Genomic DNA, 27197 nt, shown 5'->3' with positions numbered 1-27197 from the left:
ACTGGTGAGTGACTGGACGTGCCGCCAGGGGGCAGTGACCACTGTACAATGGCCACCACACACCAGCAGCACAGGCTCAGCACTTACAAGTGCACCACAACACTACAATGGTTGAGTATCGTGGTCGGCGGGCGGAGGGGAGGGAGGGAGGGGGCAGAGAAGGGCAGAGAGGGAGCAGAGAAGGGGAGGGAGGGGGCAGAGAAGGGGATGGAGGGGCAAAAAAGGGGAAGAGAAAGGGAGGGAGGGGGCAGAGAAGGGGAGGGAGCGGACAGAGAAGGGGAGAGAGGGGGCAGAAAAGGGGAGGGAGGGGGCAGAGAAGGGGAGGGAGGGGGCAGAGAAGGGGAGGGAGGGAGCAGAGAAGGGGAAGAGAAGGGAAGAGAGGGGGCAGAGAAGGGGAGGGAGGGGCAGAGAAGGGAAGGGAGGGGGCAGAGAAGGGGAGGGAGGGGGCAGAGAAGGGGAGGGAGCGGACAGAGAAGGGGAGAGAGGGGGCAGAAAAGGGGTGGGAGGGGGCAGAGAAGGGGAGGGAGAGGGCAGAAAAGGGGAAGAGAAAGGGAGGGAGGGGGCAGAGAAGGGGAAGAGAAAGGGAGAGAGGGGGCAGAGAAGGGGAGAGAGGGGGCAGAGAAGGGGAAGAGAAGGGGAGGGAGGGGGCAGAGAAGGGGAAGAGAAGGGGAGGGAGGGAGGGGGCAGAGAAAGGGAGGGAGGGGACAGAGAAGGGGAGGGAGGGGGGCAGAGAAGGGGAAGAGAAGGGGAGGGAGGGGGCAGAGAAGGGGAGGGAGGGGGCAGAGAAGGGGAGGGAGGGGGCAGAGAAGGGGAAGAGAAAGGGAGGGAGGGGGCAGAGAAGGGGAGGGAGGGGGCAGAGAAGGGGAAGAGAAGGGGAGGGAGGGGGCAGAAAAGGGGAGGGAGGGGGCAGAAAAGGGAAGGGAGGGGGTTATCTTGAGGTTATCTTGAGATGATTTCGGGGCTTTAGTGTCCCCGCGGCCCGGTCCTTGACCAGGCCTCCACCCCTAGGAAGCAGCCCGTGACAGCTGACTAACTCCCAGGTACCTATTTACTGCTAGGTAACAGGGGCATTCAGGGTGAAAGAAACTTTGCCCATTTGTTTCTGCCTCGTGCGGGAATCGAACCCGCGCCACAGAATTACGAGTCCTGCGCGCTATCCACCAGGCTACGAGGCCCCTGGGGGCCCCTGGCCCCCAGGCAGGCGTAGCCTGGGGCCCCTGGCCCCAGGCTACGGGGCAGAGAAGGGGAGGGAGGGGGCAGAGAAAAGGAGGGAGGGGGGCAGAGAAGGGGAAGAGAAGGGGTGGGAGGGGGCAGAGAAGGGGAGGGAGGGGGCAGAGAAGGGGAGGGAGGGGGCAGAGAAGGGGAGGGAGGGGGCAGAGAAGGGGAGGGAGGAGCAGAGAAGGGAGGGAGGGGGAAGAGAAGGGGAGAGAGGGGGCAGAGAAGGGCAGAGAGGGGGAAGAGAAGGGGGAGGGAGGGGCAGAGAAGGGGAGGGAGGGGGAAGAGAAGGGGAGGGAGGGGGCAGAGAAGGGAAGAGAGGGGGCAGAAAAGGGGAGGGAGGGGGCAGAAAAGGGGAGGGAGGGGGCAGAGAAGGGGAGGGAGGGAGCAGAGAAGGGGAGGGAGGGGGAAGAGAAGGGGAGAGAGGGGGCAGAGAAGGGCAGAGAAGGGGAGGGAGGGGGCAGAGAAGGGGAGGAAGGGGGCAGAGAAGGGGAGGGAGGGGGCAGAAAAGGGAAGGGAGGGGGCAGAGAAGGGGAGGGAGGGGGCAGAAAAGGGGAGGGAGGGGGCAGAGAAGGGGAGGAAGGGGGCAGAGAAGGGGAGGGAGGGGGCAGAGAAGGGGAGGGAGGGGGCAGAGAAGGGGAGGGAGGGAGCAGAGAAGGGGAGGGAGGGGGAAGAGAAGGGGAGAGAGGGGGCAGAGAAGGGAAAAGAAGGGGAGGGAGGGGGCAGAGAAGGGGAGGAAGGGGGCAGAGAAGGGGAGGGAGGGAGGGGGCAGAAAAGGGGAGGGAGGGGGCAGAGAAGGGGAGGGAGGGGGAAGAGAAGGGCAGAGAGGGGGCAGAGAGGGGGAAGAGAAGGGGAGGGAGGGGCAGAGAAGGGGAGGGAGGGGGAAGAGAAGAGGAGGGGAGGGAGGGGGCAGAGAAGATGAGGGAGGAGGCAGAGAAGGGGAGAGAGGGGGGAGGGGGCAGAGAAGGGATGGGAGGGGAGGGAGGGGGCAGAGAAGGGGAGGGAGGGGGGGAGGGGGAAGAGAAGGGGAGGGAGGGGACAGAGAAGATGAGGGAGGGAGCAGAGAAGGGTTGGGAGGAGGCAGAGAAGGGGAGAGAGGGGGGGAGGGGGCAGAGAAGGGGAGGGAGGGGAAGAAGTAGGAGAAGGGGGACAACAAGCGAGGGGAAAGAGCGGTTAGACGAGGAATTTACTGTTTGTGCCTGCAGGATCGAGCTGTTAGCTACTGGACCCGTCGCTTGTGTAATGTACTGACTACCGATCTATTTTCCTTTATCGTATCTACTACATATATTTCTTTCAAAGACTCACACACATCCCCAGGATGGAGCCATTCCTATGTTTGTTTCCTTAGTGTAGACTGCAGTATGGAAGCCTCCGCTTCTTTCGTGACTGTTACATCCAGAAAGGGCAGCTTCCCATTATTCTCCATCTCTTAAGTGAAACTCAACACAGAATTCTACTCAAATGTCTCCTTCAGCTGCTGCAGACGTCTGGCTTCAGGTACCTGCGTAAAAATGTCGTCAACATACCTGCAGTATATGGCCGGTTTCAAGTCCATATCAACTAAAACCTTCTGTTCGATGGTACCCATGTAGAAGTTCGCAAACAGGACACCTAGGGAAGAACCCATGGCGACCCCATCTACTTGCTTATACATTTGCCCATTTGGGCTCAAGAAGGGTGCCTGTTTAGTGCAGGCTTGGAGTTGTTTCCTTAGGATGCTTTCTGGTATGTCGAGAGGAGTGCAAGCCGGATCACGATACACTTTGTCCGCTATCATCCCGATTGTTTCATCCACAGGTACGTTGGTAAACAGTGACCCTACATCCAACGAGGCTCTTATCCCCGTGGCTCGTGCACCCCACAGTAAGTCAACAAATTCCTTTGGAGACTTCAGGCTGAAAGCACAAGGTACATAAGGAGTCAGTAAGCCATTGAGTCGCTTAGCTAGTCTGTATGTGGGTGTGGGTATCTAACTGATGATTGGCCGAAGTGGGTTTCTTGACATTTCCATACGCATACCCAGGTTTGTATTCACCAATAACCTTTGGCAGGTGGAGTCCGGATTTCTTGGCTTCACAGTTTCGATCAATCTGTTTACCTTCGTTTTCAATTCATCTGTAGTGTCCTTCTTTACCCTTTGGAATTTAGTTTGGTCAGAGAGCATGAGGTTCATTTTTGCCAGATATTCGTTTTTTTTTAAGAATGACGTATATTGGCGACTTGTCACCTCTCCTGACGACTATCTCCTTGTTCTCACGAAGGCTCTTAGCTGCCGCTTTGAGCTCCGGGGGGCAGTATGGTGCTTCTGTAGTTACCTCGAATCTTTCTTCCTTCTGCAATATGTTCTGCTTCAGCCCGTCCTCCAAACAAAGATCCAAAAGTGATTCCATGCACCTGCCAAACCCCCTGTTTATGAATGAAAAGCGGTTTACACACGACTCACAACTGCTGACGTTCGAACATATCCGGAACAAGTGCTTCACTGACGAATTTTGTTCGAACCACAACGCTATAAATGCTTCATCCACGTACTACAAATACAAATAATCGCCAACAGAACCTAAACACCTAACCTAACCTAACCTATGCATATATATACACAATATGCTAATATATTATAATATTAATTTATACTTGAGAAAATTCCCGTTTTGAATGAACAGCATGTTAAAATTTATGAATGCGTCTGTGGGGTTGACCGCTGAATGTAATGGACTTGAGTCGAGGACGGGTTGTCTGCTTGCAAGGTGTCTTTAGTGGTAACCTTCTTTTGTGTCTATGCCTTCAAATGCCCACTTGGGGACTGTAAGCCCCAAATAACTCAGTATATAGGCAAGACAACAACATCTCATTCCAGGCGATTAACAATGCAAAAACAACACTTCATGAAGGAACATATAATCTCTTCCCACAACCAGACCATCACCAGAGAAATCTTAACAAACAACCCAGAAATCATCGATAGATACAGCGATAACAGGAGGCTCGACATCAGCGAGGCACTACACATCAAAAAGTCAACACCAGCAATCAACAGCCAATTAACGCATAACTACATTCTACCCACTTCAAGACACCGTATGGGCCAATAGGCCCTCTGCAGTTACTTTCATTCTTATGTACCCACCTCACCCAATACCCACCTCACCAAAACTTTTGTGTCACCTCACCCAACACGAATATAAAAGCCAGCCTGTACGTGGGTGTGGGTATCTGGCTGATGATTGGCCGAAGTGGGTTTCCAGGCTTATGTGTCTTGACATTTCCATACGTGTATCCAGGTTTATATTCCCCAATAATCTTTGGCAGGTGGAGTCCGGATTTCTTGGCGTTCACAGTTTCGATCAATTTGTTGACCTTTGCTTTAAATTCGGCTGTAGTGTCCTTCGTTACCCTTTGGAATTTAGTTTGGTCAGAGAGTATGAGGTTCATTTTCGCCAGATATTCGTCTTTTTTAAGAATGACGTATATTCATCAGCCAGATACCCACACCCATGTACAGATTGGCGAAACGACTCAACGGCTTGCTGACTCCTTATGTCCCTTGCGCCTTCAGCCTGAAGTCTCCAAAGGAATTTGTTGACTTACTGCGGGCCACAGGGATAAGAGCCTCGTTGGACGTAGAATCACTGTTTACCAACGTACCTGTGGATGAAACAATCGGGATGATAGCGGACAGAGTGTATCGTATCCGGCCTGTACTCCTCTTGACATACCAGAAAACATTCTAAGGAAACTACTCCAAGCTTGTACTAAAGAGGCACCCTTCTTGAGCCCGGATGGGCACATGTATAAGCAAGTAGATGGGGTCGCCATGGGTTCTCCCCTAGGTGTCCTGTTTGCGAACTTCTACATGGGTACCATCGAGCAAAAAGTCTTAGTCGACATGAACTTGAAACCGGCCATATACTGCAGGTATGTTGACGACATTTTTACACAAGTACCTGATGTCAGACATCTGCAGGAGCTGAAGGAGGCATTTGAGCAGAATTCTCTGTTGCGTTTCACTTACGAGATGGAGAAGGATGGGAAGCTGCCCTTTGTAGATGTAACAGTCATGGAAAGGAGCGGAAGTTTCCACACTGCAGTCTACACTAAGGAAACAAACATAGGAATGTGCCTAAATGCCAACAGTGACTGCCCAGACAGGTACAAGAGGAGTGTTGTTAACGCTTATGTCGACCGTGCTCTCAGCCACAGCTCAGGATGGAAGCAAGTCGACGAAGAACTCTGTAGGGTATGGCAGGTCCTAGTCAACAACGGCTTCTCCAGTGGTTTCGTTGAAGACATCATAAGAAGGAAAGTGAAACGACATGCAACCTCCGAAGAGACAACTAACACAACACCTATACCCCCTATTAGACTATTTTACAGGAACTTCTTTTCCACAGCTCATAAAACGGAGGAAAGGGTCCTGAAAGATATTGTTAATAGAAACATTATCCCTACAGACAAAAATCAGAAGATACAACTGACGATTTACTATAAAACCAAAAAAACGGCCAGCCTACTCATGAGAAACTCTCCAGACACAAAGCAGAACGCTTTAAAAGAGACCAACTTCGTCTATGCCTTCAAATGCCCTCTTGGGGACTGTAAGCCTCAAAAAACTCAGTATATAGGCAAGACAACAACATCTCTTTCCAGGCGATTAACGATGTATAAGCAACAGGGCTCCATTAAGGAACATATAATCTCTTCCAACAACCAAACCATCACCAGAGAAATCTTAGCAAACAACACAGAAATCATCGATAGATACAGCGATAGCAGGCGGCTTGACATCTGCGAGGCAGTACACATCAAGAAGTCAACACCAGCAATCAACAGCCAATTAATGCACAACTATATTCTACCCACTTCAAGACTCCGCTCCAATATAGAAGCATCAAGAAATATGGGCCAATAGGCCCTCTGCAATTACTTCCATTCTTACCTTCAATACCCATTGTTTCGTGTTCTATCCTGTGTTGAAAGTTTTGTTCACCTCATCCAAAACTGTTGTAACATATCACCTCACCCAAAATGCGGGTATAAAATGAAAAATAAAAGCTGTTTAAATCATAGCATAAGTAAGAACTCTGTTTAGTGTTTGCAGGTAATAGTTGTGTGTGTGTAAACTAAAAGTGTTTGAAAATGTAATAAGTTATTACGAAACGCGTTCAAGTGTCGCGTCAGACTAGAAATAAAAATGAATTTTGGAGAATTGATTTTTCAATTACCATCAACAATGAAAAGAATCATAAGAAAGATCGAGAAAATTCGTGTTAGAATTATTAATCTTACTTTTTCGGTCATATTTAATAATATATATATATATATATATATATATATATATATATATATATATATATATATATATATATATATGTATATGTATATATATATATATATATATATATATATATATATATATATATATATATATATATATATATATATATAGCACGCCTGATCGTGCACGCCTCACAGCTGTGCAGGCTCCCCATGCAGGGGACTTCCTTCTGGCAGTCCCTATGTCTGCGACAGGCACACGTCTTGATCCGCAGGAGCTCCGTATTGCAGTCGCTCTCCGCCTTGCTGCCCCTATCCACACTGTTCACAGGTGTATTTGCGGCGAGGCAGATGCTGACGAATATGGATTGCATGGCCTGCACTGTGGAAAATCGGGTGGTTGGCACACTAGACACGACGAAGTCAACGACATCATTAAAAGAAGCCTTGCCTCTGCTCAGTGTCCAGCGGAGAGAGAGCCCCGCAACCTACTGAACCGTGACTCTGTTAGCTTTGCCGGCCGACCAGACGGAATCACACTGCGTCCGTGGAAGGGTGGCAGGCAGTTAGCATGGGACTATACTTGCGTATCCACCCTGGCAACGACATACATCACCCTCTCTGCCGGCACGGCGGGAGCCGCAGCGACACACAGAGAAAAACAAAAGTCAGTCAAGTACAGGCAATTAGATCAAAGGTACAATTTCGTTCCAATAGGGTCTGAGACCCTAGGCCCATGGGGTGAGAGTGCAAGAAGGTTTCTTAAGGATCTTGGTTCCAAGCTCATTGACACCACAAGAGACCCTAGAGCAGCAAGTTTTCTCTTTCAGCGCCTCAGTGTCGCGATCCAGAGGGGAAATGCCCGCTGCATCCTCGGTTCCTGCCCGGCGTCGGAGGAGTTCGAGGAAATCTACAGCCTCTAGGAAGCGAACTTTTTCTTGTGTCCTCTTAATGTTTATTTTTTGTATAAAATCAGATATGTAACTGTATAACCTTGCATAATAAAGTGTACATCATAATAAATAAAAAAAAGGGGGTGGTAGGAGAAGTGAACACTCTTTCGTATTCAGAGTTAAATGTCAAGTTTTTCCCTGAGTGCTCTGTGTTCCCTTCTCTGAGGCTGTGGGTCCCTATAATTGCACCAGTGGTGGTACCCCCCTATATATATATATATATATATATATATATAAATTGTCTGGATCAACATCCTCATAGGAATTATTGATTGATGATTGATTCAGTGGTGGAGACGTACAGGCAGGAAGGCTACAAGTGAGGTGACAAGACAATGTCTTTGGTTCATGATCACAAAAACATTGCAGAAAGCCCAATGACCAATACATGTGAGTTCCAGGAAGTAACAGTACTAAAAGTTCCAGGAAGTAACGGTACTAAAAGTTCCAGGAAGTAACGGTACTAAAAGTTCCAGGAAGCCACAGTACTAAAAGTTCCAGGAACCAACAATGCTAAAAGCGATACTTTAAAATCCAGCTTGAAAAAATCATCAGGACAAATAAGGGGACCTTTGACAAGCCGCCAGCTTCCTTTCCTCGTCGAGGCCACTAGTGTTAGTGGCCCCAAGGTAAATTTAGGTAAATTATTACAAATGGTATTATCTACAATTCTTACTCTGTTTCTATATTTCGCTTCAAGTGGGTAAATAACCAACTCCTCTTCCTAAAGTGTAAATCTACACTGATGAGTCATCTAATCCTGTCAATGGCAGGGATGGTGCAGCATACACTGTAATTAGGAATTTCTTTCCTAATTTCTGCCTTTCAAGGCAGAAATGAAGAAAAAGCACGTATTGAGAACTACGCCTCTTCAACGCAAGCAGAGCTAACTGCCATTGTTATGGCATTAAGATTTGTTGAACGAAACACTAGTAGCGTAGTGATCTGCACTGATTCAAAAGCAGCGATACAAAGCCTAAGTTAAAAAAGGGCCGAAAATCTTGCGATAGTCGCCGAAATTAAGAGTGCTGTGAGAGTACTAATCAACTAGGGAAGAGTCGTCAAGTTCCTGTGCATCCCCTCCCATGTTGGAATATGTGGAAATAAGCGAGCAGATGTGCTGGCTGCTGACGGCGCTGAAGGAGACCATATTGAATACTTCATACCCAAGACTCAACTACAAATTAGAGGTATTGTCAGGCAACATCATCGTGACAAGGTAACTGAGGATAGGAGGATAGAAGCACAAACCAGTGAATCGGCACAATGGTACAACATGGTTGCAGCTGGCAACCCAAATCATTATGGACGAAGAGGAGGTGGCCGCGGGAGAGAATCAGTAATAGCGAGAATCCGTCTTGGATACAAATATCCATGGAGATTCGGAATGGAAACAACAGTTGATCAGCGAAGTTGCAGAATCTGTGGTGAGAGTGATGGACACCGCCTTGACCACTATCTACGTGAATGTGAACACCTGAGAGACATCAGAAGTATGTGGAGAATAATAAACCCCACATTGTTTGAGTTAGGAAAACACTACTTGTCAAATATTGATACTGTTCTTAAAAGATTCCCCCATTTTGCACCCGCAGGATAACGTAAGATTTTAAGGGTTGACAGATGTTAATCTTCTTGTTTGAGGAGCTGTTCATTTGAGACAGTTAAGCAAGTCCCAGCTGTGTCTGGGTACAAGTGACAGGATGAACAACCCAGCGGGTTTTCTTCTTATTGGGGAGTGTTTTATATGCTACTATGGCGGTATGTCCACTCACAGGATGAGTGGCGCTGCCCAATAAACTCGCCCCTCGGGGCAAAACTAAAAAAAAAAAATGGTGAGCGGGGGTGGTAGGGTTGGTGGCACAAGAAGGCAAGAAGTTGTGGTTTAGGGTGGTGGAGGGTTAGTGTACCTTGGTGGTACAAGGTAACCCAAGGTACCACTCCACCTTGGTACCAAGGTGGAGTGGTATCTTGGGTTAGTGTAATGAGAAGTTGTGATGGTGACAGTAATGAGGTGGAGAATATGGTGCCTGTATACTCGTACCTTTTATGCTGTTGTCGACTGGATGGTCAGCTCTGGGCGGATGGTCGTCTGGGTATAACAATAGTGTGGTTGATGGTGCTGGCGTACTAGGCCTGTTGCTCCCTCCACACACACACGCTGTTGCTGCACTCAACCTTCCCCTCCCCACACACGCACACTCAACCACTATAATCTTCACTCGACTGCAGTACGCAGCACTTGCTGAGCGCGAAAAGTGTAATCCACAGATTTTCAACAAATTTTCGACGTCAAAGCATTATTTGACTATTCTAAACGAAAAACGACAATAATTAAAGAAAACTGATTAATTTTCAATCTGATCATCGGGATGATTGAAAGCAAAGGTGGATGAATTGATCACAAATGTTACTTCACTCTGGTTCACTATAACAGCTTCACTAGATCATATGATCGAAGCATGCTTAACCCGGTAAGTGTTGTCACCATGGAGCTCCTCTCGTCACCAGAGGTCACCACCACCTGGTGAGGTGCCTCACCTCTCACCAGAGGTCACCACCACCTGGTGAGGAGCCCCACGTGTACACAGGAGCCCCCACGTGTACACAGGAGCCCCCACGTGCACACAGGAGCCCCTACGTGTACACAGGAGCCCCCACGTGTACACAGGAGCCCCCACGTGTACACAGGAGCCCCACGTGTACACAGGAGCCCCCACGTGTACACAGGAGCCACCCATGTGTACACAGGAGCCCCCACGTGTACACAAGAGCCCCCACGTGTACACAGGAGCCCCCCATGTGTACACAGGAGCCCCCACGTGTACACAGGAGCCCCCACGTGTACACAGGAGCCCCCACGTGTACACAGGAGCCCCCACGTGTACACAGGAGCCCCACGTGTACACAGGAGCCCCCACGTGTACACAGGAGCCCCCACGTGTACACAGGAGCCCCCACGTGTACACAGGAGCCCCCGCGTGTACACAGGAGCCCCCGCGTGTACACAGGAGCCCCCACGTGTACACAGGAGCCCCACGTATACACAGGAGCCCCCACGTGTACACAGGAGCCCCACGTGTACACAGGAGCTCTAAGTGTACACAGGAGCCCCACGTGTACACAGGAGCCCCCACGTGTACACAGGAGCTCCCACGTGTACACAGGAGCCTCCCACGTATACACAGGAGCCCCACGTGTACACAGGAGCCCCACGTGTACACAGGAGCCCCACGTGTACACAGGAGCCCCACGTGTACACAGGAGCCCCAAGGTGATGCCCGGGCAGGGTGAGGAGTGAGCTACCATGACGACCCACATACTGTAACACTCACCACACACTTCCCAACGCTCCACCCGGCCACACTGCCATCCTTAAACTGGGGGAGGTGGGCGGGTGGCACCCTCGGGCACTTGCTGGGGAAGGCATTGGGGCGCGGGCAGTGGCACTCCACCCATGGGAGGGGGGGGGCACCATCTCCCCCGACCACACCCACCCACGCGCTTACCAGAAGCCTAATGGCCGGTGATGCGCCCACAGATCTGTACTCATCATCTACTGTGCTGCAATATATGGGGGTAGAAATAGCCTAAGCTACTCTATCCCCTTTGAGATGTATTTATTGCTTATCTCAATAAACATACTTGAACTTGAACTTGTTGTTTACTGTATTTGAACCACGCTCGCCCGTAAATAAAATTAATTAAAATTAATACTCATAAACTCAATGTACCTTCTTGTCAATAAAATAAATAAATAAATAAATAAGTAAAATAAAGCGAACGTGTAAAACTGGACTGTTGTAACTAAAAAAGCTCATTTTATACTATCGCAATACAGTACTCCAATTAGTATAGCAGTTTAGTTTAATTTAGTTCATTTTTTGCGGGTGGTAATGAAAAAGGTTACTGAAGCACGTACAACAGGATCTGAGCCCCAAAATTCATTTAGCTAAGAAAATTAATCTTGTTAAGTTAGTTACACAGTTCTATGGCATAGCAAAAAAGTAGAAACTATGCAATGTAGCCTGTCCTAGGCTTAAATAAGCAAATGTAAGCCTACTATACGCCACCTTAGTCTAATTTACTACAAATATGTTTAAATAGGCCTAGGAAATTTTAGGTTTGGTTATTAGCTTCTTTCTCATGTCATCTACCAAATTAATACTACTCATAATAATAATCTCACAAACCCATTATACCTTCTTGCAAATAAATTATTATTATTATTATTATTATTATTATTATTATTATTATTATTATTATTATAGTGCCCACAAGCTCAAAGATGTTGAGGGGTATAACCAAGTACACATATCTCCAGACCTCACAATAGAGCAGCAAAAACACGCTGAGTGCTAAAGGAAAACTGAAGGAGTTAAGAAACAAAGAGCAATACAAAAATGCAAAACTAAACATCGGTGATCCAGATAGTAGATGGAAGAGCGGACATAATCCTTCGCCCAGCCAGGCTAACTCTATATCTCTCGGATGACAAACAGGATCAGAACCAGAGGGAGGGTGTACCAGTGTCCAGAATATTAATGTGATAAATACAGGAGCAATGATCAAATCCACAAGGGCCTTGATGAGGGTTCGAACTTACGCCCGGGATGATCCCAGACGCTGCCTTAGTCGCCTGCACCACGACATGGTCACGACCCTTGTGGATTTGTTCATTTGATATATCAAGCTATCGTGATTTCTGTGTGTACAGGAGCAATCTCTCAGTCCCTCCAGAAACATCAGTTAAAGTGTTTTTACACAAATGCTAGAAGCCTAGTGAATACATTGGACTTATTACGTGCGTATGCTGAGGCTGAAAATCCTGACATCATTGGCATCAATGAGACATGGGGACAAGAGAACATAATAGAAGGGAAATTCTATCTCCCAGGATACCACCCACCATTCAGAAAGGACAGTACAACAAGAGCAAGTGGGATGATGCTGTATGTGAAAGAGGACCTGGATGCAACAACACTGAGGAACTGAACACCACGAGATCATCATCAGAGTATGTATGGTGCAACATACTAACTCAAGATGGAAGCAAAATGACAGTGGGACAGCATATAGCCCTAAGCTATTGGGCTGCCACAGCAGCGGCAGAGGAAGTTACAGATCTGCATAATGTGATCAAAGCGGCATCAGAAACCCAAACCCTAATAATGGGCGACTTTATCCTTGAAACTACAGATTGGGTAAATCTAACCACAAGCAGGAGAACAATTTCCAGACCTGGTACAAGACTCCTTTCTCATACAGCATGTGGTAGAGGCACATGCTGTAACATGAAATATGAAACATATAACTTGAAACGCAACACGGTTTTGTTAAAGTAGATCCTGCCTTTCAATTATGCTCACATTTTTGGAAACGGTATCCAGCTATTCAGATAAAAGCACTTCCAGTAGATATAACGAATAAAAGGACCCAGTCCTTTTATTCGTTAAAAGAAACTCGCTCCCTAATTAATTAAAAAATTGTCCAACCTATGCCTTATTCAAAACTAAAACTAACAAGTACCTAATTTCATCCTCATAACACAAAGAAATCACAATAGTGTGATGCATCAAATGAACAAATCCACAAGGGCCGTGATGAGGGTTCGAACCTATGTCCGAGAGGATCCCAGACGCTGCCTTAACCGACTGAGCTACGACATGGATAAAAGAATTCCAACCGGAAGTTCTACTAACCTTACTCGGATCCTGCAGTCTCTCCGAGAGACAAACCAGGGTTTTACATTAATCCCCCCTCCCCCCCCCCATGCACCCGAGCTCTATCAATAATCTTTTCTACCTCTTCGCCCGTACTTCATTACACACAGAAATCACAATAGCGTGATGCAGCAAATGAACAAATCTTGTGGATTTCTTCATTTGATGCATCACGCTATTGGGATTTCTGTGTGTAATGAATGAAGTAAGGACAAAGAGGTAGAAAAGCTTATTGATAGAGCTCGGGTGCGTGGGGGAATTGTGTCAAATTCTGGTTTGTGTCTGGAAGAGGCTGCAGGATCTGAGTCTGGTCAGTAGAACTTCCGGTTGCAATTCTTTTAACAGGTCAGGTATAGCTGACCCGACTCTTCGAGAATTTTATGTACCTTTCAGGCAGATCATGGAAGGTGACTGGCAGTAGATAAGGGCCAAATCCTTATTGGCCAGTGAGGGCCAGACCTCAGGCCTAGGGTTAAATGGTTGGCTGTAAGCCACAAAAATGGATGGAGCCCTGGGGGCTGTATTAGATTGTGGGAGGAGCCTTCCACTGGTAAGCGGGTGAAACAAAATTTCAGTAGTGTGTTCTGGGAGTGCTTTGGGGTGGGAACTCGGTCTGGCATCAAGGGGCTGAGGGCAGCCATCATCATCCAGAGTGTGGTTTTAAGGTATTGTGCTCCTGAGTATTCATGTCCTCGGTAGATGTCCATTTACCTCTTAGGGAAATTAGAGTAGGATATATGTTCATTTGATTTCCATATACGTGTTTAAATTAAATAAAGTTATAAATTGATGTTGTTGTTTAGTTATCTGTTTCCCCCTTTGATTAATGCTGTGTTCTTATATTCGTGGTAGATATATGTGCTGCGGGAAACCCCTGTGTCCTCCATTTCATGGATATTATAGTTACCCTTGGTTCCTCAATTAGTAAAGTAAAATTTGTGCTACAAGTACTTCTGGGAATTTGTAACATCTGCTGATGTAGATTTGACTAAATGTAAACTCTGTCAGCAGAACTATTCGCATACTTTGCGTCATTATATAATGGAATGTGAAAAAATCGCGGAATTTAGAGATAACACCATCAATAGTGTCCAAGAAATGTGTAAGTACTTCATTCATAATGATGAGCTGCCCGAAATCTTAGCGAAGTATCCAAAATTTGCTTACTGTAGGTGCAGCCTGCACATGACTGTAAAGCTGCCGCCCAGTTGGGTGGGTGTGGAGCACATGACTGTAAAGCTGCCGCCCAGTTGGGTGGGTGTGGAGCACATGACTGTAAAGCTGCCGCCCAGTTGGGTGGGTGTGGAGCACATGACTGTAAAGCTGCCGCCCAGTTGGGTGGGTGTGGAGCACATGACTGTAAAGCTGCCGCCCAGTTGGGTGGGTGTGGAGCAGATGACTGTAAAGCTGCCGCCCAGTTGGGTGGGTGTGGAGCACATAACTGTAAAGCTGCCGCCCAGTTGGATGGGTGTGGAGCACATGACTGTAAAGCTGCCGCCCAGTTGGGTGGGTGTGGAGCACATGACTGTAAAGCTGCCGCCCAGTTGGGTGGGTGTGGAGCACATGACTGTAAAGCTGCCGCCCAGTTGGGTGGGTGTGCAGCAAGACTAGTAACTGTCTGACTCACCATAGATGTAAAGTGCCTTGTATAGTGACTGTTGTGAGCCTCTTGTTGATCACTTGTGACACAAAAGATTATTGATGTGTGTATTTGTGTGGGTGATTAGATATGTATGTGTATGTATATATGTATACGTATGTATATATGTACATGTATGTATGAGAGTGTGTGCATGTATATATAACATTAATAATTTTGTAACTAGCGTCAAAAATTGTTATTTGCTTAGCTAAATGAACTAGAGGGTTCAGTTCCTGAACCGATTATGTGCCTCTGTAATCCTTACACCACCGCTCACGGGATGGGTATGGGGTGCATAATAAAGAAAGAAATTGAAATTGTATAAATTAATGCCCAAGATTTATTACCGAAATTCCTGAAGCCCTGGAGTTCATAATTATGGATTCCTTTCCTTCCTGGGGGATTGGTGATAAACACCTTCAGGCCCCAGATTCACAAAGCAGTCACGCAAGTACTACGAACGTGTACATCTTTCCTCAGTCTTTGACTGCTTTGGTTACATTTATTAAACAGTTTACAAGCATGAAAACTTCCCAGTCAACTGTTGTTATTGTTATAAACAGCCTCCTGGTGCTTCGGAGCTCATTAACTGTTTAATAATTGTAAACAAAGCCGTCAAAAATTGAGAAAAGATGTACAGGTTCGTAAGTGCTTGGGCAACTGCTTCGTGAATCTGGCCCCTGTTAGAGCGGGAAGGTGTTGGCAGTGTTTAATGAGTTTTAATTATTAGTTTTAATTTAATAATCCCTATTCTTGTTGTTTCCTCCTCATTTAATATTTCAGCTTATATTCGCGGCAACTCGGTGAGGGGTCATACTGAGCTGTGGCAGTGTTAAGCTGCTGGGGTATTGAGTGGTGAGAAAGGGTAGAGAAGATCGGGTTATTACATAATCTCACATACCCATTGTACCTTGTAAATAATAATAATAATAATAATAATAATAATTATTATTATTATTATTATTATTATTATTATTATTATTATTATTATTATTATTATTATTATAGTACGCAAGAGGAGTTAACTTGAGTACTAATAATAATAATAATAATAATAATAATTATTATTATTATTATTATTTACAAGGTACAATTGGTATGTGAAAATCAATATTTGCAATGGCGTTCATAAGTACATTGAATAGTGTAGGGCTTAAGACTCCGCCTTGGGGGGTCCCGAGTTCCATATTCATTGTTCTGGAGACTGCTCCATTGAAGCAAACCTTGGCTTTCCTTCCTGTGAGGTAGTCTTCAACCCATTTCACGAGTCTCCCCTTGACACTCATGCATGCAAGCTCGTCCAGGATCGCAATCCCCTGTGCTTTGTCGAAGGCTCCTTTGATGTCAACAGATACAGAGTACCTAGCCGTGTCATTAGCCAAGTAATTAACTATACAATTTGCTGTGCTCCGTCCTTTAACAAATCCATTGACCCCCTCCCCTAACTTGCCTATTTTGTGCAACAGTCGGTTTAGGATGATCCTTTCAAGCATCTTGCAAGTGCATGACACGAGACTGATAGGTCTGTAATTACCAGGGTCATTAGGCTTCGGTATGGGAACAATTATTGCGTGTTTCCATTGTGTGGGCAACACTCCACTTAGGAATGACTTGTTAAACAGGTGGAGTAGTGGATTCCCAGACACTTCACACAGTGCATTGAGTATGTCGTAGGTGACGCCATCTTCACCAAGTGTTGTACTTTTACCCGTTTTCATAGCGCCCCTTACTTCTTGGGCTGTGATTGGTTCCCCATATTCGTCATCACTAGACAGTGCTCTTGTTATCCTAATTCTTCTGTCATCATGTCGCAGGAGCTGTTCCCTGCTGATTTCTGCAGGGAGGGAGAAGGATGCTGCATCACTCCACTTGTGAATTAGTTCCTCAGCCTTACCCTGGGGGTCTTTGTGAGCCGCAGGCCGGGCTCTGCCCCCCTTAGCTATCTAAATTTTTGCCCACACTTGTCTTGCAGATGTTTCCCGTCCAATAGAGCTAGTGAACTCAATCCATTTTCTTTCCCGCTCTTTAATCTTCTCTTCCCTGGCTACTTGACACACAGTTTTAAACAACTCTTGGTTACTTTCAGTGGGATGTCTCCGGTACTCTCTACTTATGTCTCGCACATTTGCGATCCCCATTACAATGATATTGCTAAGAAAAAACTGAGCTCTGTGCTACTTTCAGGAGGAAACAGGAGAAGCAAAAAATGGCATCACAGATCAGTCTGCTACCTTGAAGAGCTTCACCTGCTTGAGCAAGCCCGTGAGCTCCTGCCTGTAGAGAGGTTACCTCCCTGGGAGGATGACTCATGCAAGATCATCATCAATGAAATGGCAACGAAAAAATCCAACATGATACCACAAGAAATGAGGCACAAGTATCTCGAGGAAATTTATAAAGAAGCCGGAGATGAACTAGATCAAATCTACACTGACGGGTCATCTAATCCTGTCAATGGCAGGGCTGGTGCAGCATACACGGTAATCAAGGATAATACTTTCCAACGCAGAAATGAAGAAAAAGCACGTATTGAGAACTATGCCTCTTCAACGCAAGCAGAGCTAACTGCCATTGTTATGACGTTAAGGCTTCTTGAACGGAACACTAATGGTGCAGTGATTTGCACCGATTCAAAAGCAGCACTGCAAAGCCTAAGTAAAAATCGGGCAGAAAATCTTGCAATAGTCGCTGAAATTAAGAGAGCTGTGAGAGTACTTACCAATCAGGGAAGAGTCATCAAGTTTCTGTGGATCCCCTCCCATGTTGGAATATGTGGGAATGAACGAGCTGATGTGCTGGCTGCTGAAGGCGCTGAAGGAGACCATATTGAATACTTCATACCCAAGACTCAACTACAAATTAGAGGTATTATCAGGCAACATCATCGTGACAAGGTAACTGAGGAAAGGAGGCTAGAAGCACAAACCAGTGAATCTGTACGATGGTACAACATGGTTGCAGCTAGCAGTCCCAGTCATTATGGCCGAAGAGGAGGAGGACGAGGGAGAGAATCAGTAATAGCGAGAATCCGTCTTGGATACAAATATCCATGGAGATTTGGAATGGAAACAACAGTTGATCAGCGAAGTTGCAGAATCTGTGGTGAGAGTGATGGACACCGCCTTGACCACTATCTACGTGAATGTGAACACCTGATAGACAATAGGAATATGTGTAGAATAATAAACCCCACATTGTTTGAGTTAGGAAAACACTATTTGTCAAATATTGATACTGTTCTTAAAAGATTTCCCCATTTTGCACTCGCAAGATAACGTAAGCTTTTAAGGGTTGATAGATGTTAATCTTCTTGTTTGAGGAGCTGTTCACTTGAGACAGTTAAGCAAGTCCCAGCTATGTCTGGGTACAAGTGACAGGATGAACAACCCAGCGGGTTTTCTTCCTATTGGGGAGTGTTGTACATTCTCCTATGGCGGTATGTCCACTCACAAGATGAGTGGTACTGCCCAATAAACTCGCCCCTCGGGGCAAAATTTAAAAAATTTAAATTGGTATGTGAGATTATGTAATAACCAGGAGATAATAGTCAGGAGATAGTTTTGGGTGCAGGTCTATTTTTCTATGTTGGATTATCTTTTTGGATGACAGGAGGAAATAAATTAAAGTGAAGCCAGTTTCCAGGGGCATTAGCTTCCTCCGGCGACAGGAAATTTATCCTTTCCTTGGATTGTGTAACATATGACACCCCTTCTCCCCACGCCATGAACACCTTTATAACCCCCAGTGTTGTCCCAGGATGCAACCCTACAACAAGCTGACTAGCTCCCGGGCACCTATTTACTCCTAGGTGAACAGAAGCATTAGATGATAGGGAATGTGCCCAATCATTTGTCTCAAGTGGGATTCGAACCCAGGATTTTCTATTGAGAATCATGAACGAACCCAACTGTGCTACCATGACAATTGTTAATTAAGATCCATCCATATGTTGGACCACATGCACACAACATACCACATGCTGCACTGCCTCATACTTCGGTCAGGAGATACTAATCACAGCTCGTATTGTCAATTATAAAATAGAGAGAACACATTAATTTTTTTATTTACTACTTCATTTACAAAAAAGTGTATAAGCACAATATAATCAGATGCAAAATTCCAATTGGTTTAGATCTAAAACATTATTACATCAAATAAAATCAGCAGCATTATTTTGATAACAATATTTTCCAACTTGCTTTTTTCATAAAATATTTAGATGCACCAATTGAATGGGAATTAATATTTTGCATTATAAATTACTACATAATATAAAAAGCAAGACATGAAAGAGATTTTACTTACCCAAATGCTACATTACTCTATTTTACAAATCTTGGAAAAAAAAACAGCTTTCATAAACTTACTTTTGTTTAAATTGTACAGTATAATTTTTCATCTTTTATGTGGATGTGGAACTGCCAGTACATGAGAAGTGATATATAATCCTAAGGGACAACATCTTGCTGCTATCAGCAGTCTTCCTAGTACAGTATATAGGCTTGGAATATACCTCCTCTTCACTGATCAAGTATTTTGAAGTTAAAAGTCCTCTACAGGTTAGCATGGTGTACCCCAGAGTTTGTAACAAATCAGACACCACCTCTCCTAATTTGATGTGTACTAAAACAATGTTTCCAAAATAAAACCAGCAATGCTTAAAGAGATAAGCTTTATTAGGCATATTATAGTCCCCATATAATATTCACAAAATTGTATGAATACACTTGTACACTGCTTGCCAGATCATCCTAGTGACTCCAAACTGTAGCATCATTGTGATTTATTATTGTCTTGGACAATATATTTACTTCCTGTGCTCCTTCTGCCTTGTGTTAGTGTTTTGAAAATGATGCAGTGGCCGAGCAGCTTTGTGTGTAAACACCTTAGCCAGCTAATTAACTCAATATTCCTCTATACCTGTGGTTGATTGAGCTCTTCTACTCTTACAACCCAGGCTGAGGCAGAGTTACAAGCTTAATTGATGTGTCTAACTAGGTGTTATTTATTTAATATTGTGCCTGGTATAGTAACTACTACTCCCCAACCACCTTCCTTGGCTTGAGCTGTGTAACAAACAATAGGCTAGATTTCAATGTTAACTTTTGGAAAAATCATTCAGACAAAAACCTTAAACCTATACAACCTGGCTTTTAAATAAATATTTATTTATTTACTTATATATATATATATATACAAGAAGGTACAATGGGTTTATGAGAGGACATAGCATTGATGATTTTACATTCTTGTAAAGCCTCTAACATGCATAGCATTTTGACATATATACTGATTTTCTAAAAGATTCAAAGGCATTGTTTCAAATAATAGAGTATTTTATATTTAATTACAGTAAATTGCAAAAATAATCTTATTTGATAATGCATATTTCAAAGCTTGAAGTAATTGTAACCAAGTACATTTCCAGGATATCCTATAATCTGTTCATGATCATTTGCTCTTAGTAATATAGTAGTAGGCATCCATCAGTCTCAGGAGACTATCTTTGACCAACTGACTAAATATACTACAATACATTTTATACAGAATTTGTCAAATCAAGATGTGATTTATAGGTTCTGTACAGAAAAGTTGGACAAGACAATAGTAAATCTTCAAAATTTCCTATATTGTTTTGAATAATCAACAACATTTTACTGGATAATTACAATGCTTGCTTAAAAATCTCAAAGTAGATTTATTATTTATCTAATATGACCTTGTTAAAAAAAAAAGTTTTTAGCTTCATGAATTGTGTACAAATTAAGTGTTCAAGATGCTAACCTAAATTTCATTGCATACTGTACTTAAAAAAAAAAAAATTGTAGTTGCTGAAGTACCACAAAAATTTGCCTTTCGACCCTTCTGCTGTTGATGTGCGGGTAACTAGGACTTGCAAAATTTGATTACGTCTGTGATCACCAAAGGTCTCTGGGGGCAGAGTGAAAATCTTTGGGAAATAGCGCTCATCTCACTCATGCGAAGGTGACATCACCCTTTCCCCAACTCGTCCTACTACCTCTTAGACTGGATATTCATATGCTCAAAAAAATCACATTACCATGATGCATTAATTTATACATCATGTTCATGTAACTTCTTTGTGCATATGAAGAGAAGCATTGAGGTACAACAACTATATCACAGCCAAAGCAAATGTGGTAATGTGTAAAACCCTATTTGGTATAAAGATGCCTCAGGAACCCTAGAGGATTCAGTTCCATTAGTTTTGTAGCACATCATGGCCTAGTGGTTTAAGGCATGTGGTTGGGAGTACCCAATTTGCAGGTTCAAATTCTCCTCATGGCTCCTACTGATTTTCTCAAGGGTACTCATGTTTATTCAATGCTATTAGAGACAATTTAATTAGTGATGAAAATAGGGTCTTCGAGTGAATTTGTTAAAATACATGCTGTGGACAAGGCAACAATCATTAATGGCAGCAGGTACATGTATTTGTGCGTGCTTACAAACTGAACCAGTATAGAATCTAGATCTTTGTAAAGTAATTATATTGCAATGTACACCCACATTAATGGTGAAAAAAATTTGTAAGTGTAACATGATTATTGTTTTTAATATTTAACTTTGTATTTATAAAAAAAAACATTTGGAGAGTATTGTAAATATTTTATTTGTAGGGCTTTGGGGCCTTTCTTTGGCCTAACACAGCCAAACTGTAGCACCTAGACTGTTTAGCTAATTCTTCACAAACTTGCCATAATTTACTCCTGTTATACAATTATAGTACAGTACAGTATATACTTGTTAAATTTTATCAAAAGCCATACGCAGGAGGTAGCTGCCAAATAAACGCCACAGTAAAAGGGTTAAACAACAAAGCCCCAGTTGATCAATAATTAAACAAATATCTTGTAATATATCTTAAAAATTAAATTAAAAATTAAGTACTATATCCTTTAATTCAGAACCACAAACAGTATTGTATTATAATATATACACAGTATATTAAAACCAAAGAATATTTAGAAAACAGACAATATTCCTGTCTTTAGTCTAATAAATTTGTTTGATAATTGACTGGCAGAAAACATTGAAATGAAAAGAAAATATAAATTTCTAGAGATGAGGCAAAGCCACACAGTGCATCTACTGTATTGCATTCAAGCATGTATAACAATCAGTTTGCACCATAATTCTTATACAGTATATCTGCATTTTAAGCACTGGCTCTCATTTACCCCTGTATTCTGTAGCAAATGTAGAGCCTTCTCTAAAATTTTAGCTTTTGTATACATTGAAAATTCCAAAATCCAACATTAAGAATGCTACACATTTAGTTCCCAATTGTTGGGTACCAGAAGTCTGTTAGGCGTTTCAAGGATTCCTTAATGAACAAATCCACAGGGGCCACGATGAGGGTTTGAACCTACACACGGGATGTTCCCAGAAGTGCCTTAGTCAACTGCACCACGACATGGTTAAAAGAATTGCAACCTAGAGTGCTATTGCCCTCACTGGACACCCAAAGCGTCTCCAAAACCCAATCGGGGTTTCACACAATTCACAGGCTTCTAGGAACATCCTGTGCATAGGTTCGAACCTACATCACGACCCCTGTGTTTTTGTTCATTTGATCTATCAGGTTATTGTGATTTCTGTGCGTATTGAAGTAAGGGCGTAGAGATAGAGCATTTGGTTGACAGAGCCCGGGTGCAAGGGGTAATTGTGTGAAGCCCCAATTGGGCTTCGGAGCTTTGGGTTCCTAGCAAGGACAGTAGCACTCCAGGTTGCAGTTCTTTTAACCATGTCGTGGTACAGTTGACTAAGGCGCTTCTGGGAACATCCCGTGCATAGGCTCAAACCCTCATTACGGCCCTTGTGGATTTGTTCATTTGATATATCACGCTATTGTGATTTCTTTGTGTATGTAAGGATTCTCTAGGTTCAACTACTGACATATCCAAGAATGCAATCCACAAAACTTTCTGAACTCCCAGGTACTGTACTTATTTACTGCTATGTGAACAGATGCATTAAGAGAACGTAAACCTACCACAGGAAATTTGAACTTGAAACCTTTCAGTTATTATCCCCAGAGTGCTACAGAACCAAGAAAAATGCTTCATATTAATTTATCTAATCTAAATGAATATTAAAAACAAAATTACCACAAAAGAAATGTGGGTGCCAAATGTACTGTACAGTACTAAACTAGGCAAGTAATTATGAGTAGAAAGTGCCAAGCCAGTATGACAATATAGCACTTGGAATGGTTATGAGGACAAAGATCATGGGTAATGCAGGAGAAAAGGAATGGTACCCAATCATTTGGACCATCAGGAATCGAATGCTGACCTGCATGAAGCAAGGCTGTCATTGTACCGGCCAGGTCAAGTGATTGGACTATACAGTACTAGTAATTACCTAAGTGTAGTTACATGATGAGAGCTATGCTCATGGTGTCCCGTCTACCCAGCACTGTCCAACCCGTTCTCGCAAATTTAATAAGTCAATATTGACTTATTAAATATGTGCATAGGTGACATACTTAACATAATAGATACCCTTAAAAAGATTCATAGAAAACACCGACCTTACCTAACCTACTTAGTATGTTAAAATAAGCATCTTATTGCTTCGTAATTACAAATATTACCTAACCTATAATAGGTATAGGTTAAGTAATAATTGTAATTACGGAGCAATAAGATGCTTATCTTAAGATACTAACAAGGTTAGGTAAGGTCGGTGTTTTCTATGAATCTTTTTAAGGGTATCTATTATGTTTAGTATATCACCTATGCACGTAGTTAATAAGTCAATATTGACTTTACGAATTTGCGAGAACGGGTTGCACTGTCATATGAAGCTTTGAAACTACTGACGGTTTTGGCCTTCACCACCTTCTCACCTAACTTGTTCCAAACGTCTACTACTCTATTTGCGAAAGTGAATTTTCTTATATTTCTTTGGCATCTTTGTTCAGTTAGTTTAAATCTATGACCTCTTGTTCTTGAAATTCCAGGTCTCAGAAAAACTTCCCTATCAATTTTATCAACTCCTGTTACTATTTTGTACGTAGTCATGCAGTCGCAATACTCTTTTTCTTCTGTCTTCTAGTTTTGGCATATTTGATGCCTCTAACCTCTCCTCGTAGCTCTTGCCCTTCAGTTCTGGGAGCCACTTAGTAGCATGTCTTTGCACCTGTTCCAGTTCGTTGATGTGCTTCTTAAGATAAGGGCACCACACAACCGCTGCATATTCTAGCTTTGGCTTGACAAAAGTCGAGAACAATTTTAGTATTTCGCCATCCATGTATTTAAAAGCAATTCTGAAGTTAGAAAGCATAGCATAGGCTCTTCACACAACATTCATGTGGTCCTCAGGCGATAGTTTTCTATCTAGAACCAAGGATCTAGATCTCTTTCTTTATCAGACTTCTTTAAAGATTTCTAACATAATTTATAGGTTGTGTGGGGTCTATGTTCTATTCCACATTCCATAACATGGCATTTATTCACATTAAATTCCATTTGCCAAGTGGTGCACCATATACTTATTTTGTCCAAGTCTTCTTGAAGGGCATGACAATCCTCTAAGTTTCTTATCCTTCCTAATATCTTAGCATCATCAGCAAACATATTCATATCATTCTGTATTCCATCTGGCAGATCATTTATGTAGACAATGAACATCACTGGTGCAAGAACTGAACCCTGTGGTACTCCACTTGACATTTCTCCAGTCCGATACATTGCATCTGATAACTGCCCTCATTTTTCTATCATTTTTCATACGTGTTAGAAGCTTACCTGTCACCCCTCCAATATTTTCCAGTTTCCAGAACAACCTTTTATGTGGAACTCTGTCAAAAGCCTTTTTTAGGTCCAGATAGAGGCAGTCAACCCAACCATCTCTTTCCTGTAAAATCTCTGTGGCTCGATCATAGAAACTGAGTAAATTCGATACACAGGATCTTCCAGATCAAAAAACCATACGGTCTGATATATAATCTTTCTCCAGGTATTCTACCCATTTAGTTTTTATTATTTTTTCCAATATTTAGACTATTACACCTGTCAATGGTACACGTCTATAATTGAGGGGGTCTTCCATGCTGCCACTTTTGTAGACTGGAACTATGTTAGCCTTTTTCCACACATCTGCTACAAATCCTGTAAACAGGGATGTCTAAAAAATCAGCTGAAGTGGATTGCGGAGCTCAGGTGCACATTCTCTCAGAACCCATGGTGAAACTTCTTCCGGGCCAACTGCGTTGTTCTTACTTAGCTCCAAGAGCATTTGTTTCATTTCATCTCTAGACACCTCTGTGTGCTCTATGTTCTTTGGAATTCTTATTGTGTCTTTCTCTGAAGATTTCCTTTTGTACAAACACACTTTGGAACTTTTCGTTTAATGTGTCACACATTTCCTTTTCATTTTCCGTGTATCTGTCCCCCATTTTTAACCTCTGAATATTATCCTTTACCTGCAGCTAGCTTTTAATGACTTTATAGAAAAGGCCTGGATCTGATTTACATTTGTCTGCTATACCGTTCTCAAAGTTCCTCTCTGCCTTTCTCCTTATTGACGTGTAGTTGTTTCTTGCACCTTTGTATCGCTGGTATGTTTGGGGGTATGTTTTTTATGTTTTGGGTACTAGTGTGTGTACATGTATGTACACACTTAGTATGGAATGGAAATTTGAGAAATCTTATAGAATTTAACATTCAAGGAATAAAAGGGAAAATACTGTATAAGATATATAAATCCACAAAATCAAATTTAAAAGTACAGTAACTAGCTTTTAATTATCAAAATGGCTTAGAACCAAATTGATGATTTGACCATTTCAATGACTTATTTCTTTGATATTAGTCCACTGCAAATGAACCAATTACAAATGTCAATCGGATGCAGAGAATAAGTTAGGATAAAGTTGAAACAACTAACTAAACCAAACACATCAAGTTAAATGCAAGTGTTGACGTACTGGTTCATCTTGGATCCTTATCAAGTCAATCTGATTACATTACAGTACTTAATAATAATAATAATCACATGACTGGCAATGCCTTTTCATAGGATCGTGCCACATCACAGCATATATATAAAGTATAAACTACTACCACAGCCCTAGTGGATTTTTAATATTATTATTAATAATAATAATAATAATAATAATAATAATAATAATAATAATAGAATGGATATATTTTATTAAGTCCAGATACTCTAGAAATCTAAAACCAAAATTCAGATAATAAAAAGAGATACTTGCAATGACAAATTTGAGAATGTGGCATACTACCAAATAATGCTACAGCATGTAAGAAAATTATGGAGGAAAGGAAAACTAATCATAATTTTCTTCCTCCTAAAAGATATAATGGGTCCCTTTCATGGTTTGCATAGGTCAGTTAATAAGGATGGAGTTTAAGAAACTTTCAAACTGGTTAGTAAAGTAATGGCTTCACTTTTTACAAGGTCAGTGTTTGATTCCACTTGTCTAATAGATGGACACTGTCCTCATATTAAAGATCCTTGTTCTCTTAACCCATTCCAACTGTTTAATCTTTCTGACTTGGCCCTTTCTCCTCATAATTCTTATATTTTCCTAAAAAAATTACCTTGGGTCAACTTTTATTCCAAGTGAAACTATAGTGTTTTAATTACCAGTAAAACCATAATATTGAAGTACCATCAAAAGGTGATATTTTATCCTATAGTGCCACCATGGTGTGTGGGCTCAGGTAACAATATCAGCCTTAATCAAGGCGTACAGTACCTTGTGATACTGTACCCAGAAGTAAGTGTTTCAAATATTGAGCAAATCACTCTAGACAACTAAATTTATTTGTATACATTTTTTTTCAAGTAGGCAGATATTTTCCTTTTGTGCTATCTTGAGAGGTGATTCTACCCTTAAACATTCCAATATAAACTTGATTATTACTTTAAATCAAAAGAACGAGAAGGAAACATTAGCAGCACATTATTGTATTTTCAAAATAAATCCCATGGATATATTCCAATTAAAATTAACTGCATCTACAAGCCTTGGCCAGTTATACAATGAGTTCAACCAATGAATTATTGTATGGATCAATAGACCTTCTCTAGTTACCTTTATTCTTAAGTTTCTCTACTTGTATAACTAAACACATCTAAACTAAGTATAAAGTACTGTCCAGCTTTATTTATATATATATATATATATCTATCTTTGCATATGCTGTTCCCATTATAAATTTTCCCCAGTAATGTACTTGGTTTGGCAGCAGAGAAAAGGGTAGTTGTAGTCTGGTTGTACTGCTCAAAGAAGAGTATTTAATACCCATATTGGCTGGTAATGCATTTCAAGGCATACATGCTACAAGTAGGGAAATGTTTACAACATGGCCTACTTTATCTATAGTT

The sequence above is a fragment of the Procambarus clarkii genome, chromosome 40 (genome assembly GCF_040958095.1).
Source record: "Procambarus clarkii isolate CNS0578487 chromosome 40, FALCON_Pclarkii_2.0, whole genome shotgun sequence".
In the NCBI taxonomy this organism is placed as follows: Eukaryota; Metazoa; Arthropoda; class Malacostraca; order Decapoda; family Cambaridae; genus Procambarus; species Procambarus clarkii.
Note: the sequence above shows the minus strand (reverse complement) of the source record.